Raw genomic sequence first — 7,327 nt, forward strand, 5'->3', positions numbered from 1 at the left:
CCTCCTGCCTCTTCCTCTTCTTATGAGGACACAAGTCCTATTGGATTAGGGCCCCACCCTTATGACCTCACTTAACCTAGTTGCCTACTTAGAGGGCCTATCTCCAAATTTAGTCACACTGCGTGGTTAGTGCTTCCACATATGGATTTGGGGGACGTACAATTCAGTCCATAGCACATTTCTTTCCTCTTCTTTTCACTTTAGCAGGCCTGTCCTTTTTACTTCTCTCCCCAAGACTCTTATCAAAATATTCACTCAGGAAAAGGCATAGTTGGCACTGCCCTAGGCATACTGGGGGGAGGGGATGTAAAGAACTGGATGCTTGGGAGGTGCCCTTTGTTAGAGTCTCCTCAAGATACCATGAGGGTAAAATAACTAGACTGCAGAGCAGAGTATGGATCCTGAGGAGTGCTGGAACTAAGTGGCTGCTACACTGTCGTTCTCCTTTTCACATTTAGCTTCTAGAAAAAGAGAGTCACACTTGTTTTATCCATTTTCTTATTCCCCTTCATCCCCTTCTTATTCCCTGCTTGGGTTCCACCACAATTCTGAAATGTTTTTTATTGAGATAGGTAAAAAGTGCCTACTAAGCACCTCCTTGCATTACACTGTAAAGGAAAACCTGTTCCTGTGGTTCTCTATTTTCACACTTCTGACACAAGATGTGGGCTTATTCCCATGCTGACCAATTCTGCAACACCAGCTGGGTGTCCTACAATTTAGTTCAGTTCTGACACTCCCTACCTAGAGCTGGCAACAGATTCCACAGGTAAGGGCTCAGTCCCACAAGACTGTCCCCATCCCCAGATGCCAATCGCAAGTCCAGATTGTCACCTGTGCTTTTGACCTACCAACTGTAAGTCAGAGGTTCCCACGATCTCCTCCTCCAGTTCCATTAATTTGCTAGAGCAGCTCACAGAACTAAGGAAAACAGTTTACTTACTAGGTTACCAGTTTATTATAAAAAGGTATGTCAGGAGCAGCCAGATGGAAAAGATGCATAGGGCAAAGTAGATAGGAAGGGGCGTGGAGCCATTCTCCCTGCACCGCCATATGTTCACCAGCCCAGAAGGTCACCAACCTCCAATAGGTCACCAATAGCTCCAATGGCTCTGGAGTTATTTCAGGAACCAAGGCCAAAGACTAAATATTATAACAAAAGATGCTCCCATTCTCTTATCGCTTAGGAAATTCCAAGGGTCTTAGGAGCCCTATGCCAGAAGACCAAACGTATATTTGTTATTATAAGTCATGATGTCATATACAACTATGCACATTTCATTCATTAATTTAAGCATGCATTCAACTGAGCACTGCATTTAGTCACAACCCACTTTCCCCAAGTCTGCATCCCTGGGGCCTTGCAGACAAATGGATCTTTGGTTCTTGGATCATCTCCTTATTAGATTGGGTTGTGCGATTGTACATACAATTTCTCTCCTCTTATATTTGAATTAGAAAAGTGCTTTTCAGATTTTAAACACTGTGGTTTGCATGATGTCATTTTAACTTGGGTAATAACAGGAAAGTGAAATATTTGCTTTATTAGAATAATGCCATGCCTGTTGCAATTTTGTATTTTGGGGAAGGGGCAGAATTCCTCTTAGAGGTTGATGGCTCTTTTCTTTAGGAAAATACCTTGACAGGCCTTTTGGAAATAAAAGGTGGGACCCCCGTGGTGGCAAGAGTTGTGAAAGGACTGCACCACTGAATGTGTGTTCCCTGTATGTGAATTTAAGAGCATTATCCCGGACGCTTACAACAAATGGAGGTTGGGGGACCAGATGTCCCAAAGAGGAAGCAAGGTAGAGAAGGGTCTCTGTAGAGAGAGGTGACCTGAACAAAACTGGCAGAGTCAGGACCCAAGGGGAAAACTGGTCCTTGAGAAATTCCTATTAAGGACTCTAAGACTTCATAGGTGATGTTCAGTTTTAAGTTATTTCTAGCCTTATGCTCTACTATGTCTCCTCTTTTATTTACGAATAGTTGATAAACGTCTGTTACACATAACAACTTTGTGCTAGTGGGGCTTGCGGAACGAGAGTAACCGTGGCCACCATCGAGGGTCATCGTGAGGGACAGGACAGCAGAGAAAGAAGAGGAGAGAACAAGCTGGAGCCCTGCTCTCCAAGGTTTAAGCAAGAGAGGAGAGACCCAGATCCTTTAGAGGTCTTAGGGTGGGTCTTCAATATCCACGTTGATAATCCACTCAAGAGTAATCCCTCATCTCCTCATTTCCATTGACCTTGTCCTCCAGCCTGTCTCAGCCACACACTCTCATGGTCTTATCAATTGCTGCATCTCTTCCAAAAGTTTGATTGCAAGCATCCTAATCCCTGATTAGCCTTGCATAACCTTTTGGCTCACTCCCTGTAGCACCTCTGCTCAAAAAATGATCAAGCACACATGGATTTTTAACCCACTGGCTTTCCCATCTTTGCAGTGCTATTCACCCTTTCATAACCTCACTTATCTCTTAACGCAGCCGAGAGTCTTTGGGTCATTCTTAAAATCATCTTCAGCTCTTCCTTCCATCACTTTTTCTTGGCAAGACTCCAGTGCTACTTAGATCCAACTCTCTGCCTATTCTCTGTCTACACCTGAAGAAAGCTGAAGGCTACTGGGAACAATCACACGCTCTGCTGATTGGTCTCTCTTTAACTTTATGAACTCAAACTTCAAGTGGGCTGCTATCAGTCTGGGTCCAACCAGGCAAAAAGAAACTAAGTGTTTAAAAGAGTGGGAATCTGATACAGGGAGTTGGTTCTGTAAATGATGGTCAGACTGAGAAGTCCAAATCGCTGGAGAGGCAACCCGAAGATTAGCAGTAGCATGGAGCTCTACCAGCCTTAGGTTGGAGACAAAGATGGAGACAGCATCACCAGGGCCCAGGACCAAAGTCACTGGGTGACAGGTGACCACGGTAGGAATGTTCAGAGAGAGCCAAGATGAGATGATATAGCCCACATGGATCAGTCTCCTGCAATAGTTTGTTCTCACTAAAGTAGACGCTTCTCCTGGATACAGATTTGCCTTCCCTGCTTGAGATACATCTGCCCAAACCACACGGGGCCGGACTCACAACTATTGCACATATGCACTTGTGGCTGCAGCAGCATGTAACTCTACTGCACCACGATATAACACGTGAGTACAGAAATCCGAGGTCTTGAAGAAGGCAGGAAACCCTTAAGAGGGCTGAGTAGAGGCTGGGTTGAGAATTGCTTAGGTTATCAAACTAGGGTTAGTTTTCCCTCTGAGGGGACAGAAGAGCAGTCTGAGGACAAGAAGGTGCTGGAGATGCATAGCTGTCAAATGACCACACAATCATTCCCCAGCTGAGGGCAACCCAGCCCTCAGCCTCTGGTCATGTTGGCCACTGTCAAACGGGAGCTGCCTTCTTTATTTTCTAATTAGGCATTTCTCTTGCCTTTCCTCCACAATTCTCCCTTGGGGAAGAGACGACCTCTTTGGGATTTCTTAATTCTCTATGAATTTCTTCTAAACGAGGTTCCATGTAGCCTGGCTTGGGGGCATTCCCAGATTCAACAGACCCTCTGGCCTAGTCTTTCAACCTGGGGACGACTATGCCATCCCTACAGCCCCCCAGGGTGTGTCGGGTAGATCCAGGTTGCCATCCAAGAGCTGTCTCCCAGGTAGACAGACGCCAGGGAAGGAGGGAGTTCTGTGGGCTCCGGGAGTGCGCTGCATTTGGGGGTGTTCAAAAGAGAGAGATGAGGGGAAACTGCTTTTCAAAGGGAAGTAGACACTTGCTGATGTTCTAGTTAGTTCATGGGTTACAGACCCCAAACCAGATCCATCAGGGTTACCATGTGAGCCCCAGGATGGACCATTTTGCAATTACTTGGATTATTTCAACTATGTTTATCCTTAACATCACACACTTGATGAAGTTCATGAGGTGAACGTCATGAGCACATTGTGACCTATGACTTTTCCCGTGACCTCTTGGGGCTAAAATTAAGCACAAAATTCTGCCCTCTCCTCAGGATGTTTAAACATTAGTGATTGGATCCTGTTATGGACTGAATTGTATCCCCCCGCAAAGTCATATTATTGAAGCCCTAATCCCCAGTACCTCAGAATGTGACTGTATTTGGAGATAGGACCTTTAAAGAGGCAATTAAAATAAAATGAGGCTGACTGTGGAAAACAGCATGGAGGTTCCTTAGAAAACTAGAAAAATAAAACATGAAAACTCTAATTCGAAAAGACACATGCACCCCAATGTTCATTGCAGCACTATTTACAATAGTCGAGACATGGAAGCAACCTAAGTGTCCATCAACAGAGGAATGGATAAAGAAGATGTGGTGTATATATATAATGGAATATTACTCAGCCACTAAAAAGAATGAAATAATGCCATTTGCAGCAACATGGATGGACCTAGAGATCATCACACTTAGTGAAGTTAGTCAGTCAGAGAAAGAAATGGTATATGATATCACTTACGTGGAATCTAAAAAAACAATACAAACGAATCTATATACAACACAGATACAGACTCACAGACAGAAAACAAACTTGTGGTTGCAAAAGGAGAATGTGAGGGGAGGGATAACTTAGGAGTATGGAATTGACAGATACAAACTATTATACATCCAATAGACGAGCAACAGGATTTACTGTACGGCACAGGGAACTATATTCAGTATTTTGTAATAACTTATAATGGAAAATGAATCTGACAAAAAAAAATGTAACCAAATCACTTCGCTGAACACCTGAAATGAACACAATACTGTAAATCACTATACTTCAATAATAAAAAAAAAAAGAATAGTAATGCACACACAGAATAAAATGAGACCGCTTTATGTGCTCTAGTCCAATCTGGCTTGTGTTCTTAGAAGAAGAGGAGAGTAGGACACACGGAGAGACCTGGGATGCTCACACAGGGAAATGGCCATGTGAGGACACAGCAAGCCACAGAGAGAGGCCTCGGAAGGAAACAAACTGTCCTCACCTTGGCCTTGGCTTTCCAGCCCCCAGAACTGTGATACTTTGTTATGGCAGCCAAGCAGACTCAGATAGGTCCTTTAGATTTGGGGGGCGGGGGGTGGGGTCGTGGGAACGCTGTGATGGTCCACGGGTGGGAAGGGTCTGTGTGGGAAATGGCCCACCAGTTGCTCTGGGGACCGGCTGCAGGCCCCGACTCTGCACCACCCAGCCTGCCTGCTGCCCTCTCTCTTCAGGACACACTATTCCCTGATGTGGGTGGGACTCGTGCCCTGGTGTCAGAGTTGGAGAGAAAATAGAATCGAGATGTGGGTTAGCAGTAGGATGGGGAAGGAAGAAAAAAGCAAATTCATTTATAGTCTGTGGAGAGCCAACCAAGGATCCCGGTGGGAAACAGGGCCGGGCAGAAAGCTCCGCTTTCCTAAATAGAACTCTGTTTTGACACTCTCCCTGCAGCTGTTCCACCCCACGCTTGTGTGTCTCGCCAAGGGCGCCGGTGAAAAGCAGCAGGACTTCAGCCTCTCACGGCGCCACCTGGTGGCGCACAGGGAGAGGTACAGTGGTTCTTGCGCCCACAGCCCGGTCTCCCCACAACCAGAGAAATGCCTTCTGTTCTTTAAGAGTAATAGAGGGGTGGGAAGCAGCCGCGGGGCGCAGGGAGATCAGCTCGGTGCTTTGGGACCACCTAGAGGGGTGGGATGGGGAGGGTGGGAGGGAGATGCAAGAGGGAGGGGATATGAGGACATATGTATATGTATGACTGATGCACTTTGTTATAGATCGGAAACTAACACACCGTGATAAAGCAATTATACTCCAATAAAGATGTTTAAAAAAAAAAAGAGTAATAGAGGGGTGGATACAAAGACTAGGGAAGAAAAGGATGGTGCAAAGAGCACTGGACTGGAGTGGAAAATGGACTCTGGCTTTGAATCTTATTAGCTGCACGATCTTGGGCACGTTAATGAATCTCTTTGTGCCTCAGTTTCTTCATGTAAAAAATATGGGTGACTAATACCAACAGGATTTTGTACGGATTCATTGTGATAAAGCCCCCCAGAACAGGAAAGTGGTGCCTCAGTGAATGCTTCATCCCTCCTTTTCTTCATTCCTCCTTGTATTCTGCCCCCCACTCCCTGCCTCGACACGATTTTGTAAATAATCAAAAGTTATTACTGCTGCAGTCACGGCCTTTTTCATTTTAGCGGAGGGGTTGAGGGAAGCGGGTCTGGAAGAACCTGAAACTGTGTGTTGGGAGAGCAGCAGGGAGTGGGTCCCAGGAGTCCCAGCTGAGACTGGGAGACCCCCAGGCTCTGCCCTCACAGGAATCAGAGTAGCTCAGACCTGTCCTTAGACCTGACCTTGACTTCTTATTTCAGAAGAGGATCCTGCCTATCTGTGGTAGGGGACAGGAGTTGGCTGGCTCCTATCACCTCAGGCATCCAGGCACTGGGGATTGTTTTGCATTATTTCTTTGTGAGATCTCCTCCAGGCCTAGGAATATTATAAATCCGTGAACTAAAGCAACATTGACAAGAACATCAGTCAAAAGCACCAATTATCTAAACATGCAGTGCAAAACAGGCTAACATCTTGCATATACAGAACATTTGCAATTTGGGTTAAAAAGTGAGAGGGAGGAGAAAGAAGAGCGCTGCATGCTGAGAAAGGATTCCAACATATTAAAGGTAACTAAAATATTTTCCCCACACATTAAAAATAATGATAATAAGTAAACCTGATGGTATCTCTCCTGCCAGCACTGGGGTATAGGGCATGTGTTTATATATGGCAGCTCTTGCAGATGCCGTGTTCTTTCCTGGAGGCTCCCTTTGCCTTCTCTAACACACTAGCCCTGAAATACATAATTCAGCCGGACAAGGGTCCCAACCAGAGACCTGGAAAATATTCATCGCACATGAAAGAAGATTCAGGGACAGGCTCTTAAGCCCTCTTGGGGCCCCGGAGTCTTAAGATCAATGACTTTGAGCGTCTTTGGTGTTCTGGGCTCCTACTTCTTGCCTTATCCAATGCACACACAGGTACCTCGAACTGAGCCCCCTCCTTTTTATCCAGTTCCTCTCTCAGTAAATTGCACTAATGATTTCAATTAAAATCGTTAATCTACCTGGTTGCTCAAGTCAGAAACCAGAAATGTGAGAATCCTTAACTCCTGCCTTCCCGCTGCCTCACCCCTGTATCAGACATATCAGCACACCGTGCCTGATGCCTTGACCTTATGTCTCTCCTGAATCCTCGGCCACACGCTCTACCTAGGCTGCACTGTGGTTGGCTGACTCCCTGTGGGGTATCTGTAATCTGCCATCTGAGGACCCCCAGCCAT

This window comes from Balaenoptera acutorostrata, chromosome 5, assembly GCF_949987535.1.
Source record: "Balaenoptera acutorostrata chromosome 5, mBalAcu1.1, whole genome shotgun sequence".
Lineage (NCBI taxonomy): Eukaryota > Metazoa > Chordata > Mammalia > Artiodactyla > Balaenopteridae > Balaenoptera > Balaenoptera acutorostrata.